This window comes from Microtus ochrogaster, chromosome 16 (assembly GCF_000317375.1).
Source record: "Microtus ochrogaster isolate Prairie Vole_2 chromosome 16, MicOch1.0, whole genome shotgun sequence".
NCBI lineage: Eukaryota > Metazoa > Chordata > Mammalia > Rodentia > Cricetidae > Microtus > Microtus ochrogaster.
This window is the reverse complement of record NC_022018.1, coordinates 23,845,819-23,859,553: the sequence shown is the minus strand read 5'-3', so window position 1 is coordinate 23,859,553 and position 13,735 is coordinate 23,845,819. Positions and strand designations below refer to the sequence as shown.

Below are 13,735 nucleotides of genomic sequence, written 5' to 3'. Positions count from 1 at the left end.
ACATGTACTTATTTGGATCATCTCCAAGACATATTTTAAGCATGTAGTTGGAGGGAACAACCCAGATTCTGAAAAATGGCCAGAAATAGCAGGGGTTAGAAATCTGCACAAAGACACACAGTAACCCAGTGGGTGTCCACAGAACTGATAGTGGGTATGAACAGAGGGAGGAGCACTGCTATTTCACTCTGTCACCTTCAGTGGACTTCTCATTGTTTATCATGCGTATTTACCACCTAGTCGAACAACAAAACATGTTTTATTGGAAAGATAATATACTCTGGAAGAAAACTTCTTGGGAAAAAAGTTGGAAATTTAACACAGCCTGTCCACACAAAGAACGAGACTGTGTCGGGGGGACTGGGGCGCAGGGTGGCTCAGTTTTCTGGCATACAAGCCTCCTTCCATGTGCTCACTTTCTTTGCTGCTCTAAAAGAAGCAATGGTACAAATGAAGAGATAGACACAATGACCAAGGCCACAGATAATGCTTTTCTCCTGTGATCAGAAGAATCCCACCAGATCGTTGAGAAGGAGTGTGCACGTGGTGAACAGAGGGAAAAAGATCGTCTTTGTCACGTCTTCTCAATCTGTGAACACATGAGAAGACCCAGAGAAATAAACTCCATCACCTCAGTGATGAACAAAACAAAAAGATCTAAAGGTCACACAAATGCTGATAGAACCAAAACTATGCTATCAAAATCTGGTTCCAATATTTTAAGCTTAAGTATAAGCCAAGAAACAGATCACACTGTAATACTCTAGTCAATTTACCTTCCTGCAATGCACCTGAGTTGTTTTGAAATAGATATCTTTTAGGAAGATTTTTCCTTTGATCTTGCCAACTAACCATAGTTTTGCCAAAAAACAAAACAAAAAAAAAAAAAAAACACTGCTTTTCAAGAACAAAACTTTCAAGGTTAGCAAGGGATTAATACATACAAAAAGCTTTAATAAACCTGCTAACATACAAATATTACCACCCTTGTTAATAGTACATTACTTTAACTTTTTGTATATGTCTGTGCATTAAGTGTGTGCATGCATAAGCATGTGTGCATATAAGCATGTATGTGCATGTTTGTAGAAGCCAGCAATCAACACCTGTTGTCTTCTTTTGTCACTTATCACTTTATTTTTATAAGACAAAGTCTCTAGTTGAACCTAGAGCTCACCAATTTGACTAGACTGGCTGTCAAATTAGTGTCTTGATGTCTGTTCCCTGGGGATCTGAACTCAAGTCATCATGGTTGCACACCAAGTGTTTCATCACTTGAGCCATCTATGTAGCTTATACATGACTATTTTAATAGTCAGCCTAGTGGGATACCTCAGTTTATAAAATAATGATCCATAGTTGATAATGTCACAAACCCCCATGTGGAAGGCAAGATGTCTGTCCTCAAGATGCTTACAACCAATGAAAGTGCCCTTCAAGTAAGAAATGTACTTACCACAAAACTTTATCAGCAATGAAAGGCAACAGGGACTATCTCAAAACACACAATACAATCTATGGGAGACAACCAAGTTACTACACAACACCAACTGATTCTTACTTGAGAGAACTATTTAGCAGTTGGTAACTTAATCTGAAAAGGAGTTTATCTAAAGTTGAAAAAATTTTATCTAAAATTTCAATGTGAACACTCTGTTACATCAATATCATAAAGAAAGTCATGTGACTTTTCTTATAGGCCACACCTAAAGTCTGGCCCATTTGCTCCAGAAACCAGAAGCTCAGGTTGTTCTCATACTGCAAGTACATAGGAATGTCAACAGAAACTGAAGTTACTTCCTTTTGACACTATCAAGCACTATAATCTTTTGGAAAATGTGGTTATCTTCTATTACAACCACGCTGTGCAAAGGGCTTTCCTGTGGAATTATGTGTGGAATGCACGGATATCAGTAAACACTTGCAAACTTCAGCTCTCCTAAAGTCTAAAGTCAAGAGTTTTACAACAGTCTGTTTGATTTACAAAACCAATTCTGTCCCAAACAACTAATCCATCTACCAAAAATGCTACTTCATTTTTAATTTGCTTTTGTCCATTTCAACAACAATCTAAATGATTTCTCGGCAGCTCACTGATGTTAGCCTGGGCAAATCACAGATTGCCTAAGCTTGAGTCTCTTCAACTGTGAGAGAAAAGATGTCAGGCAAAGAAACATTTACTATCGACTGTGCCAGGTGCTACTTAAAACAGTTCTAATACTCTAAACAGATGTTCAAGCATTCTATCATGTGTTAGCTCAAACGATGCGAGCTCTACTGTAGTCACAATTATTAAGTTGCACAAAAGGAAAAGGACACACTCTCAAGTGTCCGTGTGTTTCTCACAGCAGGTGGCAGAGCAGGATCTAAACACAGACAGTTGGAATCCAGAATCCACACTCAATAAGCTACAGCTTATTTATATTAATTATAAAATAATAATCTTGCCTAGCTCATAAAATTCTTGTGAAGCTCATATTGAATCAGACTCATCTGAAAGTTTTTAAGTGCTATGTAAATATAAGGTACTTATTACCAAAGTCATAATTGAATGATAAAATTGACTATGGAGTTACGTAAGGAAAAAAAACTTTTTAATTTTTATTTATTTATTTAAGTTTAAAGGACTGGATTTTAAGATTAACCTCACATGACTAATGTTCTGAAAGATCTCTCCCTAGGTCACTCAGCTTCTCCTCCAATGCTTCTAGAGATGAAAATCTCACAAGCTCACAGGTCAGCCCATCCCAGCTTGAAATGTTCTTGCTATTATTAGAAATGTCTTCCTTTTTTTCCCAAACAAAATGAGGTTTTTTTTTTCACATGACAGCCCTATAAATACAAACCATTGAGATATTCTCACACTGCTCAACACATGATATTTAGTAAGGTCCTCTTTAAAACTTGATCTCCAAATTCAGTGTGATACCCAAGAAGAGGGTCAAGTGCGCTCCGCACCGAGACTTTCCTGAGTCTACAAGCATTGCCTTGCCCTCCAGTGCTGGGCTGGCAAGGTGATTATATATATTAGCATTGACTTAATTAAAATCTCCCATTCCTCTTAGCAATTTTCTCCATCTCAGTACAGAACCTGATATGGTATTTTTAATGTTTTTTCATCATGGCCCATAATTCTAGCCTGTAAATCTTAATTTCATATCCATACTTTATCATTATCAACTATATTTTCTCCACTCCCTTTATAAATCCAGTTATAACCAAATTTTCATCCTAGTCACCAAAAAATGGTTCAATAATCTAAAACCCCAAGACACTCTAGCTAATACCTTGACTCTGACTGAATACAATAAATTAATATAGTCTAGTAATTAACTATAAGATTCTTACACGACATTTTCTCCACCATCATTTGTTCTCCTAGAATATAGGAGGTACATATTTTTATTTATTTTATTTATTTTTGCATACTTATTTATTTACATATTTACTTGTTTATTAAATACCCTAACACCCCAAATAGTTCCTTAGGCTGCCTATTCTTTCAAACAATAAATATACACATATATGAGAAAAATATATATCTACATGAAAAACAGAAAAATGGTTGTTTTAGTTAGCTCATGCTTATTATGCCTGAAAAAAATCCTAATAAATATTTTCTTTCAATAAAGGAATAATAAAACTTTCTAAAATATTTTTAAAATTTTCAGAGATATTTATCACTTATTTGTGGGTATATGAGTCTATGGGAAGGTTGCACATGTACCACAACCTGTGTACAGAGATCAGAGGACAATTGGTTCTCACCTACCATGAAAGTTTTGGGGAATCAAACCTGGGTTGTCCTGCTTGGCAACATCTTACCCATAATGAGTTACTTTGCAGCCTAGCAGCCTTGATTTTTTGTTTGTTTCGTTGGTTGGTTGCTTGCTAGGTTTTTCGGTTTGGTTTGGTTTTTTTTTACAACAAGGTTTCTTGTTAGGTCCTAAACTCACAAAGCTAGCAAGCCACAGGGATCAGCTTCTCTCCACCTCCCTAGTGCTGGGATCATGAGTGTCCATATAGCTTTATAAGTGGGTTCTGGGAATTAAACTTCAGTCCTGAGCTATGTCCCTAGCCCTTCTTATTTTCACACTTCTTACCAGTTATAAGCTTTCTCTTCCATTTTTCACTAACACCCTTTAAAAGGCAAACTCAAAGAGCTCCCAAAGCCATTCTATTTTGTGTATATTCCTTTATCTTTTCCTTCTCACGAAGTAAGTAGTAGCTATAGATTGTCTTCTGATTCTTCCAGGCTATGGGTATTATCTAACCCTAATTAACTCTAATGCTCTTTCCTAAAGACAATCACATACCACTACTGGCACATAAACTTTTCTTGTAAATATAAGAAGTTGCCATTGAAACCATTTTTACCTCTTATTAACAAATAACTTGATAGCTGGAACTGTCCTTGAAAAGCATTCCTTGCACTGCCCCCATAACCTCCTAACATACACACTTAAAGTGAGAAAACAAAATGGATTTATACATGTATAATTAAGCTCTATTGCCAGGTTCAAATTCTTACTGGAAGAAAAAAAAGATGGCTATAAGTGGTAAGATTTCATAGACTCAAGGGGTGTCAACAGAAACTCAAAGGGAAATGACATTCATTTAAACACATTGTTCTGAAATAAACAGTTTATCTCTATTAGGGAAAAATAACTTGGCCGTTACTTCTTACAGTACACAAGAATTAAGTTGTAATAAATCACACACACACATACACACACACACACACACACGAGCAAAAATTACCAAATTTGTACCTTCAAAGCATTGAGTATGCAATTTTTTCTTTTAACTAAAATAAGCACAAACTGTAATAAAAAATTGACAAAAATAGATAACATCAAAATTAAAAACTTCATCAAGAAAGATGGCTCTGTGGTTATGAGCGCTTGCTGCTCTTGCTGAGGACCCAGATTTGCTGGGTTTCCCAGCACCCACATGGCCTGACACCATCTGCAACTCCAGTTCCAGAGGATGCAATGCCCTTTTCTGGCCTCCAAGGGCACCAGGCACACCAAGCAAAGCCCTCATAGACATAAGATATAAATAAATCTCTCTAAAATATTAAAACTCTTATTCTGTTAGAAGTACAATAAAAAAGACAAACCAAACACTAGAAGAAGACATTTGTAAGACACATATCATCTGATAAAAGGCTTATTTCCACTCAAAACACAACTGCAAATATAAGGTGTTTTTTAATAGGCAAAAATGTATTTGAACAGACACATCACAAAAGAAGAAAGCTGAACAGCCAAAGAGTATACAAAGACAGCATCACCCATCATCAGGGGGAGGCAAATCAAACTACAATGAGATACTACTATAAATAAAATCAAAGGAATGAAAGGAGGTGACAACAATAAGGAGCATCCAGAACTCTCAGACAGTAGTGGTGAGAAGACAAAATGATTCAGCCACATTAAAGAGAGGAATCACATATGTTAAAGGTAAACTTTGCCACACTACCCAGCTTCTCACTGCCAAGTACTTATCCCAAGAAATGAAAACACATACTTAATAAAGATTGTGTAAACATTCATACAGTTCAAAACTAGGAACAATCTAAATGTCAGCTGGTAAACAGGTTGGAAAATTGTGGTCAATTCACACTTTGGAATACTGTTCAACAAAAAAAGAAGAGAACTACTGATAGCATAGACTGACACCAATTTCAAACCCAAAGACCTCCTACTGTGTAAATGTATTTATATGAAATTCTAGAGAAGAAAGAACTACAGTGTCAGAAAGTGCAGCAGTGAGTGCCTGAGGCTGTCAGAGCACAAAGCACAAGAAAACAAAAAATATTTAGGCTTCTTGGTGGAACTATTCTGTATCAGGAAGTGACAGTGATTATGTGACTATATAAAATTACTTCAAATGGATGGATCGTATTTTATATAAGTTACACAGCAGTAAACTTGGAAAAGTAAAAGCTCTGACAATCACTGAGTATTTTAAATTTTGCTTTATTATACTCAAACTTCATATTTTCAAGAATTTATCTTCTAATCTTCCACTTCTAGACTGTTATAAAAGCAAAGATATGAGCAGCACAAAAAGTGCTTACCGGCCAGCTGGGCATGCAGCCCACAGCCTTCCAAACAAGACCTGCTTTTCACTGCATGCCTGTGGCACAAACTTTGGAGGCCAGTTACTTCCTCAAGATTTTACTTAAGTGATAGTCCATAAGGTGATTTTACCTTCATGCCTAGGAGCCAGTCACTTTCTGTTCCTTCTCAAATTCACTATGGTTGACTCCTACCACTTTTCCATTTCCAACCTAACAGGTACTTCCCCAGGAAAATGTCTGTTGTATGACACCCTGTGTCTTTCTTCACAGAAAATTCTGAATTTATCATCTCTTTGTGTGGGGCTTGTTTTCAACTTCTCTTCTAGCTCATGGCTCAATGTGCAGCATTTGATTTGCTAGTCTAACCGGTGCCTGGAACAGGACCCTGACACTTAATTGCTGCTCAATAAAATGACAGAACGGCTAATCACACCATGGTGACATGGGTACTACAGCAAGCATGCAAAAACTGGCTCGGGAGGTTAATGGTACAGCAGCGCATAGCTCCTAAGGGGTCAGATTCTGGCCCTTCTGATGCCAAGTCCTAGCCAATTAACTACATGTTAAGTGTCAATCAGTAGCCTAACAGTCACTGATCTCTACAGCAGACTATGTTAGGCTTATGTACCCAGGATCTTAACTGAGATCCCAACATAGTCTGAAAAGTGTTCACATTTCTTTCCTGAAATTTTATTTGATCAAATGTTTTTTGAAATGGCTGTGTCAGAGTGATTATTTTACTAAACTGAGATATTCAGCCTGACTGTACTTCCTAGAATAGACACTAATTAGCTACATATAAATTTAGCACATTCCTTATGTAACGGATGTACATTTCCACTAAGTAATGCAGTTCTTGCATGTTCATTCAATTAACAGGGGTCTCTTGTCTCACTTGAGATTAACAGGAGTCTGTTGTCTCACTATTCATTCTGACACACTACTAGCTCTCACTAGACCACACTTCCTGCCACCACCAAAGAGCAAAACAAGACACTATGTGTAAAGGCTTTTAATGTACTTATATAATTGCATATATGCACCAATTTAAAAAAAAAGACTATGTTCAGCAATGTGAGACTTTCTACAATGATTCTATTCACTGGGGAGAAAAAAAAACCCAGAATAAAAGAGTTTTTGAATGACAGTGAATTTAAACAGTGAGTCAGAATGAGTCAGCCTTAAGTACAGAACTCAAAATTGTAAAGGGACACTACCATAAATCCTGTGATGTCAATCTTAATCCTCTTCAAAATAAGGAAATAATGCTGCTGAGTGCTGAACTCCTGTTCTTAGCATAGCCGTGGTTTTGCAATGTGTGTAACTACATGGTGTAACGACTAAACTTACAGTGCTGCCTGTGGAAACGGGTGCTAGGAAATTTTACATCCTATACAACTGGCTGCAACCACAGGCTTGGTGAAGTTAACTAATACTTTTTTGGATGAGAATAAGATTGAGCAAACTCTTTTATATTGTGGTAATACAATTTACAACATGCAGAAAATTCATAAATGCCAAACACTCCTCCTCATTTACTTCTTCCACCTATAGCATTAGCATCCCAGGCTTTAAACTCAAAAGCTTGGTATCATTTTAACAATTTCTCCTTCACATTATATACAAAATTGCTTTGTATTCTTCTCAATCTCCTTGAAGAAATTTTTAATTTGTCTCACTATTATATAAGCCCACAACCATATATTGGCCATGGAATTCAAACATTTGTTGAATTCAAAATAAAGGTACAATAATTGCCAAGTCATACATGACTTGCCAATAATAACCAATACTTAAATCCAAGCCTTTAGAACAATTCTACAGCAACTTGAATTTCTATGCTTCCTTGTAAAGAATAAAGAAAATGTGATTTAGACAAGAATACCAGAAATAACAGATTACTCACTCATAAAACCAATGTCAAGGGACTACAACTCCATCCACTCATTAATCAACTCTAGTAATTAGTACTCGATAGTTCACAGAATAGCACAAATCCATGATGTCTGTCTATCAAGGAAGGAGAAAGGGAATGAGAGAAGAAGGAAGAGAGAAAGTGGGGGATGGGACCAACACCATGTAAGTTTTTTTTTCAAGAATCAGATTCAATGCAATCACTAAAATTAAAAACTCAATTTGACACCAAATTAGATACAATTGAAAAGATCAACTTTTTAGACAAATCTGAAAACATCTGAAAGATTGTAAGGAAAAAAAAGGAAAGGGATATGAGATCATGGGCAACATTTAAAACTCAAGGAAATAGTATAGCATATTTATTATCAGAGTCCCAGAAATGGAAGACAGTGGAGATGCAGTTTTCGAAGAAATAATAAAAAACTTAAAAAGACAAAACAGTATCAATTACCATTAATATTAACAACTCCAGGCACTTAGGAGAAACACTTACAAAAATTAAAGGTTAAAGAAGAAATCTTAAAAAAGCAGAGAAAGGGCCAGAGAAGTTTTCAATAAGTGGGAATAAAATTCCTAAACAAAAACTATGACAAAAAGACAGTGAAATAACAACCTTAAAATACCGAAATAAAATTACTACCAACTTAACATTTCAACTATTTTTAAGAACATCTGATGGGGGAGAGTCTTCTGTTTTGTGTTAATTTCACTGGTTAAATAAAGAGACTGCCCTGGCCCTTTAACAGGACAGAAAATTAGGTAGGTGGAGTAAACAGAACAGAATGCTGGGAGAAAGAAGCTGAGTCAGTGAGTCGCCATGATTCTCCCACTCCAGGCAGACACAGGTTAAGATCATTCCTGGTAAGCCAGCTCGTGGGCTACACAGATTATTAGAAATGGGTTAGGTCAATATGTAAGAGCTAGCCAATAAGAGGCTGGAACTAATGGGCCAGGCAGTGTTTAAAAGAATACAGTTTCCATGTAATTATTTCGGGGCATAAGCTAGCCGTGCAGGCTGCCGGGTGGCAGGGACACAGCCCCGCCGCTCATATTACAACAAACATCCCTCCAAATTTAAGGAAAAGACACTTGCAGATAAGCAGAACTGAAAGGGCACACCCTGAAACTGAGCTCATTCCTAGTCTTCTGGTATCTGTACCTGGACACCTGTACTATTAATCTCAATGTCTCTGATCCTGTGGTCATTGCACCTTTCCATCTGTGCAATTCAAATGTGCCCCTCCCTCAAACTCCTGCTCCTATGGACCATCACACTCATTTATTTCAGCTAAGTTGCTATAAACAAACCCTGCCATTTAATCCTAGTCAAATTGCAAGTATCATACTTAAGTTATATTTTAAAATCTCAAACAGATTAACTCTCTTCTGGTACAAAAGAAGGGCAAACATGAGGACTACTTTCTTAGAGTTTTTGGTCAATGTTCAAATCCAAAGTACAAAGACTACATTTAAGCATAACTTATTTTGCCAAATATTAGGAGATGTTTTATAATTATCTAGATGACATACTTAGTTCAAATGCTAACACAATTTAATTTTTTAAAAACACTTTAGGGAGAAAAATCATAGAAAAGCAACAATAGCCATTAAGACTTAAAATTCCTAAATTAAGAGTTCAAGTAGTAAATGTATCCTGTCTAAAACCACAGACTCTGTGTGTGTGCATACATATACCAATATAAAAATACTCTGTTTACAATACACACACTATAACACACAAACTGAGTTAGAGGAGTTTCTGGAAATTATAGATTAAAAATATAAATGCTTCGGCATATTTAAGTTAAAGGCAATACTTACTGATCCAAATAACAATGTCTACTTGACACTCTAAGGCAAAAGAATTAGAATCTCAGACTGAACATGGGTGCCTGCTTTTAAGCTCAGTACCTGGGAGGCAGAAATAGGCAGATCTTTTTTGAATTCAGAACCAACCTGGTCTATACAGCAAGACAAACAAAACAAAATTCTAATTTCAAAAACACCTTTAAAAAGTATATAGTCTAAGGACATTTTTAAACTCACTAATAGCAACTTCCATTTCTTAAGTTAAGCAACACTTCACTTACCAAGTTGTCTCAAATAACAAAGAAGCAGAGACCCAGAGGCTAACGAAGAAAGGGAGAAAGATTTCTAAAAAGTAAAAGTAGGGTTTCAAAAAAAGGTCATTATCCAAAAACAAGTCTCTCAAAACCTTCACTCAAAGCCAATTTATCCATTTTCATTCAGAATGACTTTTACAAACAATTAAGAGCAAGTTGATGGTTGCTTTTATTCCAAGTGAAAGACTAGACACAGAAAATTAGAGATGGGGAACGTACATTAAAGTAAGTCAGAAGACAGGGGCTAGAAAGATAGCTTAGCCTTTGCTAAGCTCTTCCATGGGACCCAAGTTCAGTTCCCAGCAACCACATTACATTGGTCAGCTCACAATCACCTGTAACTCCATCTCTGCAGGGATCTGACACCTCAAACCTCCTTGGGTACCTACACTTAAGTATACATGCTCACAGAGACACATACAGACACACACACACAATTAAAAACAATAAAAAACAAATCCTTTTTTTTAAAAGTCATGGAAAAATTAACTATAAAAAGAAATAAAAATTACCAGGTGGTGGTGACTCACGCCTTTAATCCCAGCACTTTGGAGGTAGAGGCAGGTGGATTTCTGTAAGTTTGAGGCCAGCCTGATCCACAAAATGAGTTCCAGGACAGCCAGGATTGTTACAAAGAGAAACCCTGTCTCAAAGAAGATTAAAAAAGAAAAGAAAGGAAAAGAAAAGAAAAGAAAAGAAGAGAAGAGAAGAGAAAAGAAAAGAAAAGAAAAGAAAAGAAAAGAAAAGAAAAAGAGAGAGAGAGAAAGGAAGGAAGGGAGGAAAGAAGGAAGACCACTTAAACTAAAATCTATTTTGATTGTAGACTAGGAAAAATACTATAGTCTATATGTGGTAAGATGCTAAAATAAAATTTCAAGTAATTTCATCAAGAATTCTTAAAATAGGGACTGGAGAGATGACTCATGGGAAAGAACACTGACTGTTCTTCTAGAGGACCCAAGTTCAAGTCTCAGCACCTATATGGAAGCACAAAATCATCCTTCACTCCAGTTCCAGGGATCCAAAGTCCTCTTCAGACAAAAAGCATGCACCTGATGTACAGATATACCTAAACCTCCATGTGTATAAGATAAAAGTATTTTTTAAAGACTTGTGCTTTTTGCATTAAAAAAGAAAGATGGCTCAACAGTTAAGAGTACGTGCTGTTCTTACAAAAGATCAAGCTGAGATCCCAGCACCACATCAGGAAGCTCACAATAGCTGCAACTACAGCTTTGTGTTTCTGACACTTCTGGTCTCTGCAGGCATCAACACTCAACTCACATGCACATACCTACATGAAGACACACACACCTACATAATTAAAGATGTTAAAAAATATTTTAAAAGTAACATCAGTGATCACTTTGGCAGCATATTACTAAAATTGGAATTACACAGAGAAAATTAGCATGGACCCTATCTAGGCATGACATGTAAATTCATTAAGTGTTCCATATTAGAAAAGAAATCACACTGGAGACAGTGAAATGGCTTATCAAGTAAAGGTACTTGACACCAAGCCTGAAGACCTGAACTCAGTCTCCAGAATCCACATGGCAAGGAGAGTCAACTTGGACAACTTGCTCTCTGACCTCCATATGCGAACCATGTACACGCAAAAAAATAAATAAATGTTGCTAAAACTCGCACATATCACTTAGTTTTCTAATCCACCAGCTAATACATTCTTGCAAGACAGTCAAGTCATGCAGAGATCTGTCAAGAAAGGTGCAATCTCTGGTAGCCCTGAGGATGCAGCATTGGCAGCTTGTCTTGGTGGTAACCAACAGCTCTCTAACTGGACTTAAGACCTGCCCTACAAGAGAGAGACCATGTCTAGTACTAGGAATCTAGCTAACTGCTCAACACTAGTGAAGTCATGATTATTAGAAGAGAATCTATAGCCACTAATTTACTAATAATCCCTAATAACAATCTATAAACAATTGTCCTTATACCCACAGAATAGTTAGTCTTCAGCCCTCATCAAGGAAACTTCTCTTTGCAACAGATGAACACCACTACAGAAAACCACAACCAATCAATATGCAGAGTTGCAGAGCCCAGGCCCAATGGATATAACTACAAAACACTCCCTTACCTTAGGCTCAGAGAACATTGCAAAAGGGGTATGGGAGTGTATGAGAAAATATTCTAAGAGCCAGAGAATCAGGGAGCCTGCCATAAGATTGTGTCTCCTAGTAATGTCAGCCACCCATAAAGTCTCACCAACATGACTGTGAGCTGAACAAGGATGACACCAATGACTAAGCCACACTGAATGGAGAAAAGCCCATGAGACCTCAACCCTACACACAGAACTACAGGCTACTGAGGAAAGCGGGGAGAGGAAAGGTGGTCCTCCTCAGGGAAAAGCATACCAATTGGTTGTCTAGTGCTAAACAGTCGGCCCTGAAAACATACATACAGGAAGCATTATTTGGACTGAATAGATTATATTTGGGAAAACACATGGACAGTCATACAATTACATAAACGCCATAACAATTAGTTAAGAATTAAAAAGTCATAAATTTGAAGGAGAGCAGGAAGGGGAACAGAGGAGGGCTTGGAGCAAAGGGAAGGGAGAAATGCTGTAATCAAATAATAATCTTAAATTCTTTTAAATTAAAAATACAATCTCATTCCTCTCCTCCCTTTCTCAATCCTACTCCCCTATGTTAATGGTATTTTCAAAACTTTCTCCTTTGTACATTCCAAACAGATATATAATGATATCATACTCATACACGGATGATACATAAGCATACATGTACAAAAGCATGCAAAGAGTCGTACTACACATGTTCTTTAAAACTTTTCAACTTCTTTCCCAGGTTGTTCAGTTCCATTACACTGTCCTCGCTGTGGGGATATATTATAGTGCATAAACATCTCTTCTACTGGCAGTCTCTAGTAGAGCGGGGAGACTGCAACAACGCAATTGTACGGGCCTTACTGCATTCTGTGTGTGGAGGAAAAAATATTAACTTCTTTACAACACTGAGCCACAGACTGGAATAGGCAATCAAGATGAAATAAAGACTAAAAAACATGTACCAGGAGCCAGGGAGATGGCTCAGTAGGTAAAGGTGCTTGCCACACAAGCCTTATGGCCTGAGTTCGACCCCTAGAGTCCATGTTAAAAACCAGATGCAGTGGCATGCACCTGTTATCCCATTAGTCCTATTGAGAGACAGGAAGCAGAGACTGGAGAACTGACCAGAAACTCCTGGGCCAGCTAGCCTGGAGTGACTGCAGAAACAAGACAGGCCCTGCCTGAGCAAGGCAGAATGCAAGAGCCAACTCCTGAAAAGTATCTCTAACCTCCACACTCACTGCGGCACAAGCACATCTGCAGTAGCACACAGACTTGGAGGCCTGATGGGGAACCTTCTTCGGCCAATGACCTTTAAGAGGTTGGGCCAGGTTGGGGCGTGACTTTTTGGGTACACAGAGAAAACCACCTGCCCACCCCGCGCTCAAGAGTTCTCTCGCCCATTTGCATGCAAAATTCAAGAAGTCATTGTTTTTTACTGCTGAGTAGTACTCTAATATGTATATATTCCATACTTTCTTCATCCATTCTTCTATTGAAGGGCAT

The 13,735-nt window shown here is 37.3% G+C and overlaps 1 protein-coding gene and 1 non-coding gene across 2 annotated transcripts in view; one reads left to right on the top strand and one right to left on the bottom strand.

The window, feature by feature from the left end:
- Usp6nl (USP6 N-terminal like) overlaps window positions 1–13,735 on the bottom strand; it is a 127,859-nt gene that overhangs the window by 75,780 nt on the left and 38,344 nt on the right. The gene's annotated exons all lie outside the window — the stretch shown is intronic.
- LOC113456912 lies at window positions 11,488–11,592 on the top strand. Its single transcript, XR_003377637.1, has one exon. It is a non-coding gene; the product is annotated as a U6 spliceosomal RNA (small nuclear RNA).